Source organism: Caretta caretta, chromosome 12, assembly GCF_965140235.1.
Source record: "Caretta caretta isolate rCarCar2 chromosome 12, rCarCar1.hap1, whole genome shotgun sequence".
NCBI lineage: Eukaryota > Metazoa > Chordata > Testudines > Cheloniidae > Caretta > Caretta caretta.
Genome location: NC_134217.1, coordinates 24,521,247 through 24,534,047, shown reverse-complemented (window position 1 = coordinate 24,534,047; position 12,801 = coordinate 24,521,247). Strand labels below are relative to the sequence as shown.

Genomic DNA, 12,801 nt, shown 5'->3' with positions numbered 1-12,801 from the left:
TGGTTGGCTTCCTGGGGTTGATAGTGGTACTGACCATAGTCTTGCACCAGATCCTCAGGACGACACCTGAGGAATGGATATAGGAGATTAGTGTGTTGCCAGCCATTTCTGTGCTTTGGCTCCGAGGTTTTTAAATCATTCTGGAACGACACCATCAGGTCCTTTTGCTTTTCTAGCCTACATGAGTGAGAGGATCTTGTTTATCTCCCAACAGTGAAGGGCAATGACAGAGGGGATGAGCTGGATAATGAACTGACTATTTGTCAGAATTCTCTGTGCACTTTGCATTTAATTGACTAGTCCCATGTGCTTTTGAGTTCATAAGAAGCATTTTTATGATAGCATCAGCTAAGACTTCAAGGTTTCGAGATTGCACTGTGTTTGCAAACCCAAGCTAATGTAATTATAACCAAGCTTTGCGGCTGGAGTGAGCAAAGTCCAGAGCTTCAGCCATCTCAATCCATCTTTGACAGCACATGAAATTCAATAACTCTAGCAGGGATGTTGCAGTGTTCAGGTCACATGACATTTGGAACTCCTTTAATAGCCTTTCTGTTTCTGGTTTCCAGTTGGGACTCAAACATGAGGGTCAGGAAGGGAGGCAGGAGAGAGGAGGTGTGTAGGAGAATGTGGGTTTGCAGTGCAGACCAAGTTTAAGAGATGTCATCAGGGGTTACAAGGAAGAAAAAATGAGGGCTAGGTCCAGAAAAAATGGAAGGAAGATAAGGCAGAGAAAAAGAGCAACAAATATGGTGAGAAGGTGTGGGGATATCACAGGTAGACAAGAGAGAGAAAAGTGGTGTGAATGTTAACAGGCTGCTAACATTAAGATGCCATCCACAGTAAATCTGAAGGTTTTTTTTCTTTGAATTTAAACATTTTTAATATTGTAAAAGTAAAGCATTTTTTTGATTAAATGCTGTGATAAAGCAGTTTGTAACTTCAGCATCTGTTCCCTGTGTTTCGTAAGTGTACATTAAATTACAAAGTCTGAAACCTCAAACTGACCTTTACAAACAAGGCTCCCTACAAGGAGGGAGATAGTCCTGTAGGAATGTCTTGTTTTCATTTTTATTATTACTTATTCAGAGCATAAATGTGCATTGTCCCTGCCTCTAAGAGCTTGCTTGGTAAGTGAAAACAGCCAAAATGGGAGAAGAGAGGACAAGAGATACATAAGATTATGCAGCTACTTACCTTTTACTTGTCCCTTCAGGGGCCTGTGAGATGTTAGCATTTGCCAAGTCCTAGAAACTTAAAACACACAGGAAGGTAAACCAGGAACATTGGCAATTTCATTAATTCTGTCCTAATAGAATAGTGTTCATTTCAATGAAGTTTTTTTAATGTATTGAAGCTAGTAAAGGATAATAAGGTAGCATACTAATATAATTTTTGACTCTCTGTCAAGCACAAATTCAGAGATGACTTGTACAGTTTTCTGCAATAGGTTTACATATTAGTTTCATCTTGTCAAAGCTTAAATCATTGAATGCAGTAAAATCTTGACACTGTGAATCTGCTGTGTGATATAACTATTTGGAGTAAGCACAGTTTAGCAATATATTTAATAACTGTAATTAATCAGATGTGCTAGGTTGTCGCGGAATGCTTAAAATGCTCATAGTAATAGCATATAATTTTAAGGCTGGATTATGTAATTATAATATTATGCAGAGTTGACCAGTTACCCTGCATGCTGTGTAGTTCAAAAGTGTATAACTGATCCTACATTTGCATTAAAAACTGTTCCTGGAAGCCATTGCAAAGAATTATTACATATTTGAATCCCCTTTGTGCCTCTAAGTGAAGTAAAGCTGAATTGTGCGTCCATATAATATGTGTTCTTATAGTTAGGACTGTTTAAAAAATGGATCTTTACTAAACCATCTTTGCTGTGTTATTTGCTATACTTGGAATGGGAAATGTCTCCCATACTGTGCTTAATATAACATCCAGCAATCTATATAGTGCCGATCACTGTAGTGTCTTTGTGCAACTTAAGTAAATGCTCACTTACTGGTGTCTTCTGTATAAAATGTGTCAAATACAAGATTTGGATTAGAGGCATTATTGTATTTGGAGGTCATTCCTATATTTTACAAATAAGCAAATTTCCTTCTAAATACTTTTCTAAATACAGAGATTAGAATTAAGATTACTTTGTTAGGCTTGGTCTACACTAGCAATTTATGTTGGTATAACTATGTCACTCAGGGACGTGGAAAATCCACACACGTAAGCAACGCGTTTATACCAACCTAACTCCCGGTTTAGACAGTACTGTGTCAGTGGGAGGGCTTCTCTGGCAGGGATGCTGGAACAAAAAGAATCAGAAGACTGTTTTAAGTTTAGTTGCTTTAGTTTTCCTTCAAGCTAAAAAGACAGTTGCTGTCTTTATGCTGCAGTGTGATATTCCATTCTCTGCAATTTATAACAAAAATACATTTTAAAAAATTATTATTCAGACAACTCATATGAAATACTGTTTTCTGACTGTGACTGAGCCTAGGAAGGGGCCACATTGATCCCTTTGCAGGATTGGGAGATGTAGGAGGAATTTGAAATTTAAACAAATACGATGTTCTGCAGGAAAAAGTACTACAGTATATATAATCTGTTAATGCCAGGACCTGAGTATTCCACCCAGTAAAAGCAATTACAAAGTAGATAGGCCTTAATGTTTCTCATTTGGTGGAAAGATTTTAAATATAATGCATTACTCACTAAAAATCCCTACCAGCCTATTGAATTGTTTTTCATAATTCCAAATAATCCAAAACTATCAAAACAGGTAAAGAGGAGATGTAAAATTAATGTATAATTATTTAAATACTGATAAAGTAGTTAAATCCTCCCCAAGGTAAAAAATGAATATTATTCTAAAATAGCCTCAAGAGCTTTCAGCCTTTGTTTTACTTTCTGTTGGGGAAAAGGCCCTTTTTGGAACTGATCACGTTTATTTAAATATGGTGCTAGTAAGTCTAATCACTACGGCAACCAGTACTTCCTGACAAAGGGTTGAAAGAGCAACAATATAATCTTTATATTTACATTGTATATTTTCACCCAGAAAGACTAGGTGCATGAACCCTGGAATTAGAATAGTTAAATTGCCCCAACAGTAACCAACATTGCCCTGTGTGGATACCCCATGTCAAGACCCACATTCAGGCTAAGAGGTTTCTTTTAGCACCATGCAAAAGAAGAAAGCTATCCAGCTGATCTTTTCCATAATAAAGAGAAAAGGTCCTCCAGCCAAATTGTAGTCCCTCCCCTTCTCATGCAAACATTTCAGGCCACTATCTGCGCTAGGTAGTTGAATCCCCGATACTAACCCTCCATCACATGCCACGCTCCAAGCTTCCTGAATTTATTCAGTTTGCTAGGTGGTCCTTGGAAACTCCACTGGACTCCAGCAAATGTTCAAGATGAGCCTGTGTCACCTTTCTTACACACTGTGGTGTTTTCTCTGCTCCCATCCCCAGTGGCTGGATCAGATGAGTTTAGGATTTGCTACAGACTTTGAGCAAACAGAGCTGGGTCTTTTAGCTCAGGCAGAAGAGGCTTGTGCTTTTTCAGTCCAGAGGTCCAAGGTTCAGTCCCCCTGCTGACAGCCAACCAAGGAGCATTGTCATACATGCTCATAGCCAAGAACACCAGACCTTCTGGCTGCTGAGAATTTAAAAAATGCACTCTGTTCCAGTTTTGCATTATGGGAGGCAGTGGGGAATGTTTTCCTAACTCCTCAAAAATGATCACCCAAAACCTTCAGCCAGAACCACAAAATCGGGCACCAAACATAACACAACCACAGGAAGGTCAGGACAGCAGCTGTTGCCAGGAGGGGAGGGGGAAAGGGTCACTGATAATGCCCTGTCAACGGCAGGTTGAGGATGTGAGACAAAGAAGGGCGAAGCAACTTGGTGGCACTCTCTTCATCATGAGGGTCACAGGCATGCTGAAGGGAGGGTGAGGAAGCCTTCCTCCCTACCTTACCTTCCACTTTGACCACACCCAGCAGAAAGAGGTGTTGACAGAAGAGATTTTCCCTTATTCCTGCCTGGCCAGCTCATAATAAAGTTTTATTATTTTTCATATGGAAAATTGATTGTGGCACAGCAAGTACTTCCAATAGTACTAACATACATTTTGAAGTAAGAGCTCCTGTAGAGAGAGAATAACGATTATTGTTAGTAGACATCTCAGCATATGCTGGCATCAGCTTTCCCCTGTAAACCAAGTGGCAATAGTCAGGTGAGTTTACAAGCAATAAAATAAGTGAAGGCTCTTCTATATACAAACCATGGTATCTATACAGGGTATGTCTATACTATTATTATTAACTCACAGCTGGCCCATGCCAGCTGATTTGTGGTCGCAGGTCTTGGGCTAAGGGGCTGTTTAATTGTATACAGTATAGACATTCGAGCTTGGGCTGCAGGACAAGCTTTAGGATCCTCCCATCTTGCAGGGTCCTAGAGCCTGGGCTCCAGCCCAAGCCCGAATGTCTACACCACAATTAAACAATCCCTTAGCCCAAGACCTGTGAGCCCGAGTCAGCTGGCATGGGCCAGCAGCAGGTTTATAATTGAAGTTTAGACATACCCACAGTGTTGGATTGTTGTTGTTTTTAACTTCCCAATTGCCTTAGACTGTGAAAAGTATCTGCAGTATTCAGGATAATTTTCTAACTAGATGAATTCTGAAGACAGAGAGGTCACCTTATTTAAGTACCACCAGTGTTACACCAGTTTAGGAAGCTCTAGGAAAATTCCATTTTAATAATAGGTATAAATCAGGGTGGGAAAACTTTTTGGCCCGAGGGCCACATCGGAGTTGTGAAACTGTATGGAGGGCCAGGTAGGGAAGGCTGTGCCCCTGCAAGCAGCCTGGCCCCTACCCCCCAAAACAGCCTGGCCCCTGCCCCCTATCTTCCCCCTCCCACTTCCTGCCCCCCTCAGAACTCCTGACCCATCCAACCCCCCCATTCCTTGTCCCCTGACCACCGCATCCCAGGACCCTCTGCCCCTAACCACCCCCTGGGCCACACCCACCATCCAACCCCCCCTGCTCCCAGTCCCCTGACTGCCCCGACCACTATCCACACCCCTGACAGGCTCCCCCTGGGACCCCACACCCGTCCCACCCCCCTGTTCCCCATCCCCTGACCCCTATCCACACCCCTTTCCCCTGACTCCCCGCCCCTTATCCGACTCCCCGGCCCTAGCCCCCTTACCATGCTGCTTAGAGTAGCATGTCTGGCATCCGCGCTGCCCGGCCAGAGCTAGACACGCTACCGCTCTGTCCATCAGGAGCACGCAGCTCCACCACCCAGAGTGCTGCCCACGCATCATCGTGGCTGCGGGGGAGGGGGACAGCAGGGGAGAGGCCGGGGGGCTAGCCTCCCCGGCCAGGAGCTCAAGGGCCGGGCAGGACAGTCCCACGGGCCGTAGTTTTCCCACCTCTGGTATAAATGCATTTATCCCTATTTTCTTATATTTATGGCCAGTTATATCTAATTCACTTTTATGGTTTTTAATAGGGATTTATGAGGATTCGTTTGTATTTTAGGTTTAGAGATAATTAAGTACCTTGTTTCTGGAAAGAAAAAATGTAGAGAGAATTGGCTCAAACCTAAAACAAGATTCGTGTACTAGTGCATATATTAAACTTCCTTTTATTTGGTTGTCACCCCAATAGGAATGATTAGTGAGTCATAAAGAAAGAAAATGTATTGCACTACATCTATTAAAGCATGTTTTATATGTAACAGTAATTAAAATATAATTGAAATCATGAGTTCTTCTAATTATTGGCTTTACATAATGCATATTTAAAGAGTGAGCATCTATAAATGTGTCCTTTATATACATTCAGAAACGGTTTGCTGGCAGCATTTTAATTAAAGATGGATTAGTTAAAATGCTGTTTAATCATTCTGTCATCAAAGGATTTAGACCTCATTAATTAGCTGTTGATAAATAGGTTTAAACTACAAAATTTAATTTAAATATGCCAGTTGAGATCTAGAATTATTAGAGAAGAAATGGAGCAATGAGTCTTAGAAAATCTTATGCCATCTCTTTATATAATATTAGATTAAGTGTGAAATTATTAGACCATAATAGTACTTGCAATTTTGTATCACTGTTAATGCTTGTAACACAGCGGCTTTTACAGTTGGTTAAGAAGTCAAAATGAGATCCTTATTGTTGACCACTCTTTTCATAGTACAAAGGACTACTATGCTATGTATTTAAGTATTTATTTTGCGAAAGACTGAAAACTCCAAGGCTCATATGCCCAAGGAAAATGACCCATTACTGAAAGTGGTTTTCAGCAGAGATGGTGTTCCCCGTAATCCCAGATTCCTCTCAATTGGAAATTATTTAGCTGCTAGAGTGGATTAGCCAAAACCATTTTCAAAGTAGTTCCAGAAACTGTGATAGATATGTGGTGGAATTTGGTATTGATCACTCTTCTGTAATGGCAAACACTTTTAATCTCATTTATACTGACAGTTACAATGTTTTCAATAACAGTAGAAGGTAGGTTACCAATGAGGATAACTGTTGACAACTGTTGTCTTCACTGGATGACTTCCCACGAACAGGCAGTGCTTCAAAGGGGTCTGTCCTCCCCTCACTGTGCCACAATCTCACTGAGCTGAAACTGAAGTCCAGCTGAGTTTTCCAGCTTTCCCGTTAGAAACCTGCCCCTCAAACTGAAACCTCCAAGGAGTTTGGAAGGTTTGTTGTTTTTGAAGTGAAACTGTTACAGTTTGCAGTAAGAATCTGACACTTCCTCTGTGATTCATTAAGCACAGAACATGAGGTGGTTGTTTAAAAACAGTTCTATAAACAAAATGCTTTCAAATAAGAGGTTTCACTTTCTTCCTGTTTTACATGTGTCATTTCCAGATCCATGTTATGTTTTTAGAAACACAGGACCCTCACAGCTTATGTTCTCTTCCAGATTCAGACTCTTACATGATAGCCGTAATAATGGATCTTTGGTCCAAGGCTTCACAGCTTCTACATGAATGGAAAGTAACAATGTACTGAGTAGCAATGAGATATTGTGGTGCTGTTCGTTATCTGTTTAAATGCAGCAGATAGATAACTGCATAGGTAGGTCAGCTTCAGGTGTGCAGGCAAAACAGTAACTACTATAGAATCCTTGAGCACTATGGAACCCGCACAGGAAATGAAGAGGACATGTTCTCCCACCCCGGACTTTTTATTATAATAATGTTTCTGAAGAACAAGAAGTACCATGGGAGGTTATACTTTTCACACTCATTGTTTTCATTTCCAGGCTTCAGCTACAGCTCCATGAAAATGAATATTTGTCTAATTTTGATAGGCGGGTGAAGGAAGTTTTCACAAAATTCATAGTTCTATGAAATCTGCAGTACTTGGAGGAAAGTTAGAGAACTTCTTAAAAAGTTTTGGCTGTAATTGCATTTTCCCACCCCTGGTACAGCTAAAAACAGTAGGTTAAATTTAAACTCAAGAAGAGTTGTTTGGATGACCTCTATCAATATAATATGGTGAAACAAACAAACAAAAAAGTTAACTAGAAAATTTAAGTATAATCTGTCAAAATGCAGTTAGCAAAAAATGGGATCTCTTTATCCCTGTTCTCACCCAAAATGTATTCATTCTTTGTATGTTCCCAAATACCATTGGGAAATCCAGGAAGATGAGTAGTTTAATCAAAAAAGATCAAAGAAATATCAGCCAATGTCTTCTCATCTATTAAATTGTTCTTAACATAAGACAGACAATTTATAATTCCCAATTATCCAATTAATATGCTAGTTACGCCTCAGCTAAGTAACTCCATTCTTAAACTAAGAATATCATTTACCTTCGATGATCACAAATAATAACATGACATTTGTGACAGTGCTGGATTTTGTATTATTTATGGACTTTCTCCTTGTTTCTTATTTCCAGGTGGTATTAATCCCTGGTGAAACAGATGTCATGGTATGGTTAGCTCCCTTGTGATCTTAAAAGCCCACAATCCTATTGTCTTGTATTCTGTTTTGCACCTGTCAGGCATTGTCATTCATAAATTACTTTTTTCTTAATCTTTTTGGTAATTTCACTTTTTGTTCCTTTCCTGAACTCTGGATGGGTATCCATCTGTTTTGGGGATAGAGTGCAAGAACAGTGGTACAACTTCTTGGAAAATCAACAGGAGACAATATTTGGAAATAAAGCAGATGCTGTAGAGTCATTTTTGTTTCTTACTCTTGAAATTCACATCTTCAGTGTTATTATACTCCTCCTTTGGAATGTATATTCTGTTTATGGTTCATTTGACATGCAACCAATTATATTTCATGCCTACTTACTACGGTTCTAATTCTGGTACCTTTACTCAACTCAAGCATCCCCTTACTCCTCAAACAGCCGCACTGAAATCAAGAATCAGTCCCTGAGTTTGACCAGTCCTTTTTGCTTCAAGTTTTCCAGGATATTAAAACATAGTCTGAGGAACAATCTCTTATCTTTTTTTCTTGACTGGCACTAAAAATCTCAAAAGTGAGAGTGAAATTTAGAAATTTGAGCGTGCATGCACACACACCACCCAGCTCAGGTCTTAAATTTATAAGAAGCTTTTTCATTAGAGGAAGTTCAACTTGCAAGTGATTGGATTTGAGAAATTAATCTGTAGCAATGTTAATAATGTTGTGTATAGTCCTCTTGCTGATCGTGTAGTAAATTGCAAAGCTTACCACCCCATCAGCAAGAAGACTATACATAACAGCAATTTCTGATATCATGCAGGACATTGAAATAGTATTGCTTCATTCACAAAATTGTTAGGTATATTTGCCACGGAGCTATAGGATAAAGCTTCACTCTTCAGAATAGTTAGTACTAATTTCTTCATCGGCCTTGAGCTCACTGTTTGTGGACACGATGGTTTCTTTCTTTTAATTTCACTGACTATTTCTTCCAACTAGTTTATGTATAACATTTCTATATGAAAAAAACTTCTTTGCACATCGTATACAAAACTGAAAAGCTACACCAGCGTATTAAAAGTCAAATGAGACTGAGTTTGTCAACTAAATCTGAGTAGCTAGTTAGCCCCAGATAGCCAATAAGAGTCCCATCTTAACCTGGACAATTAAGAAAATTGCCCTTTACTTATGAAGCTTTCTGTTGCTAATTCTTGGTTGTGTATGCTGTTTATGCTCATATCTCAGGATAGAGAATGAAGTACTTTTCAAAAAAATGTATGTACTCATTGATACTGATTATCTGCCAGACTTTAACTGGAGCTTTCATTTTTGTGTCTGTAATTCTACATATTTATGGTGGTGAGTGCCTTAAAAATACTTCAGATACAATAGATAAATTGCACCCATTGGTAACCGTGGATGCAAAATTATAGACTATTTAGGCTTCTGTAAGCACCTTATCTGTAGGTACTTAAATGTCTAAATGATCAAAATTGTGGCTGCCAATTGCAGCACAAAAAAGGGAGACCAGTTTTGGCAAATCTGGCCCTGTGTGTTAGTTTATGCCTGCTACACCATACTGATACATCATCTTAAAATGAATTCCTAAACTACCACTGAGCAAGACGATTTGTTGAAATGACTCCAGAATCTGGAAGTAGCAAACCAGATTGTTCTGTGTTCTATTCCATCCTTCCAGGAAGCTCTTGGAGGGGGATGTTGAGTAGCTGTTTATTCACCCCCAGGTCACGCTCGTACTCTGGTGCCTCTCCTGTCCAGGAGACTCTGTAAAGTTCTTTGGGCCGTAGTGGCATCAGAAGGCTGATAACACTCTGTTTCATCTTGTTTTTTAAAGATGTGGATGATGCATTTCTTTGTTTTCTGAGAGCCTGACTAAGACAGAGAACTGTGTGTTGAGTGAAGATGTAGGGTGAAATCCTGGCCCTACTAAAATTGATGGGATTTTTGCCATTGACTTTAATGGGAACAGGGGACAGGATTTCACCCTCAGACTTGTAGCACTATTCTCCAGATTTGGTTCACCTGATGGTTTCTTCACATTTCTGGCCAGACACCAGGAAGTTGTTTTGATTTCTTTAAATCTTTGCCTTCTACCAGCCTGTAAGGGCTGTATGCTTCTGGCTATAAGGATGGGGGGAGACAGGAGGAGAGGTAGAAAGGAGAGGGGCAGAAGGCTGGCAGCTAAGACTCTTCTCCCTTCTCTGAGTGACCACCCACTCCAGGGTGTCAGATCAATAGCAGGTACTAAAGGGTGGAAGCCTGAGGGTAGAAAGGGATATTTTGGAGGGTGAAGAGCACAGGGAAGAAGAAATATGGACAAAGAGGCCCCGTTAATACTCACTTAAAGTAGGTGACAATTTAATTTTGGCGGGGTAGGGTGTGTGTTGGGGGCGGATTGTGTGGGGATTCTGTTTTGCTTATTTTGTACTTTTCCTTCAAAATAGAGAAAAGAATCTGGAGGGTAGGAAGGATTTGAGGCCAGAAGGAAAATGTCAGGCTTTTCAATTTCACATAGAAAACTAAAAATCAAAGCGAGGTTTAAGTTCATAATTTAAAGTTAAGCACATTTGTAAGCATTTGCATTATTGCTAAGGGAAAGTTGGGTACTTTTCCCTTTATCCCCCAAGTCCTAAAAAATGAGTACATGCTGAGGGCCATAACCCCAATTGCTCATATAAAAATGGGGAGGGGAGTGGAAAATGTTCGGCTAATTTTGAGGTTGCCTGAAAAACCCATGGGAGTTGTCCATTGTACATAGCACAGAAGGTTGCGATAACAAAGCACTTGGCATCTGAAAAGCAGTAGAAATGAATGAGAAATATGTGTGCATTGCAGTACAAGATCTGTGTATTTACTGAAGAATCTCACTTAAGCCAATGCAGCATCATTGGTTTCTTTCATTTTGGATAAAAAATTTTCTCTGTACTTACCCAAGTGTGTTAACTCAATTGCAGCATTAAATAAACTATCTTGACGACTGAATCAGACTTTGGCTCAGTGGAAGTCAAGCATAAGAAGCACTGTCATGTATCTGTCAAAATAATAGAAATTGGAGTTAAATTCTTGATCGAAAAAGTAACAAAGGGCTCTACTTTCTGCACTCTGTCCCTTATATTTTTTCTCTCTCCCATCCTATTTTACTAGATATAATTATAGATGGTACCGATTGTTAGACTAGACTCAAAAGATTTTATTTGTTTGATGTGATTTAGAAGTAGAAGTAGTAGTTTCTTAGTCCAAAAATATCTAGACTCGAAAGTGACTAGTTGAGAGGTATAGCGTATTGCTCTCTTCTACATATCCATTATCTGTTAAAAAGAACACCCTTGATAAGAATCATAAATAACATATTCTTTGTTCAGCTCATCAAGCATTCACTTCTTTCTGGGAAATAAATACTATACGTTACTGAATGTGTGGGGATAGTTCGTATATTACGAAGAGGAAGATGTCAAAAGAAGAGAAAAGTGAAAAAAGTAGTTAATGAATATTGATAATACTCCTGGACTTTGCTCCTTTATTCTATGTATGCAAGCTATTAAATGAAGCTATGTTAAAATTAAACTCATACCTTATTTGGTTTCCTTTTTCCTGGTCAAGAGATCCCATTAGAATTTCCAACATGTAAGATACTCCATTAGAAACCCTACCCACCTAAGGATTGCCATAAAAACACAAATGCAGCAAGTATAAAATATGCTAAGACAGATTCTAGTCATTTGTTTACAGAAAAGACAATCCAAAGTAGACTTTACATTAAAATAGTTTGAAGGACCCTTAAAAAATCAGGGTTTTTTTATTTTCTGACAATTTTTGGAGGTTCAGCTCTACTTATATGCAATAACCACTTAGGATATTGAAAATACTGGTATGTGCTTGTAGAGACTGAGGGAGTTGTGTATTTTTTTTTATAAACATCAGATGCTCCTTAAGTTATCTGTTTGATATTAACCTATCTGAATGCCAGGAGTTAAATCAAACAAGGCTGTTAAGAAAGAAGCCAACAGGAAATGAAACAATGGCTCAGATAAGAGTCCTGAAGAAAATAATAGAAAAGCTGTTTATTGGAAAACTCTCTCTAAGGCACAGTTCACCCTGTAGCTGTGACACTGCTTCTCTATTATTTCCAGTGGCTCAAAACCTAACATTTTTGGGAGATAAATGTTCTTGTCCCTTAAATTAGCATTGTCAATAAAGTAATCAAGAATAGGCATAGCTGTGGGAATAAGATTACCTGATGCTTCAGATTTAAGAAAGAGTGAACTAAAACTTTAGATTTTCTTCAGCTGTAATAAAATAGGGGCTAATGTTTGCCCTTTTTTAAATCAATGACAAAGAGGTCAGTTTTTAAAATTCTCTTTAAACTCCAGACTTTCCGCCAGTTATAATAATTTTAAGAAGCTGAATTTCGAATGAAAATTACCTGATGGTATGTGCTCTTTTAAAAAATTAATTGTGGTTTCAAAGCAGTAAAAAAAACATACAAGTTCAAAAGAACTATGTGGATAAACAGGGTAACATCTGATGTAAATAGACCAATGACTGATCTGTATACACCATGAAGACATAGTGTGCATGGTGACAAAAAATACATATACCCTAAAGGGGAAATACTATCAATGAAACATAAAAGGGGAGTTCAAAAAGAAGTGCCAACTGCTTGCACCTGTGATGCATGCATTAGAAATTCTTAGACAGATGATCCAGATCCAACATAAAACCATATTAAACATACATAGCAGCCGGTCAAAAAAGCAGCCAGCCTAAATGCCAGACACAGTGTTTCTAATATAACT

The 12,801-nt window shown here is 39.0% G+C and overlaps 1 protein-coding gene across 1 annotated transcript in view; it reads left to right on the top strand.

The window, feature by feature from the left end:
• The window catches only part of PEPD (peptidase D), a 217,489-nt gene that overhangs the window by 111,329 nt on the left and 93,359 nt on the right, over nucleotides 1-12,801 (top strand). The gene's annotated exons all lie outside the window — the stretch shown is intronic.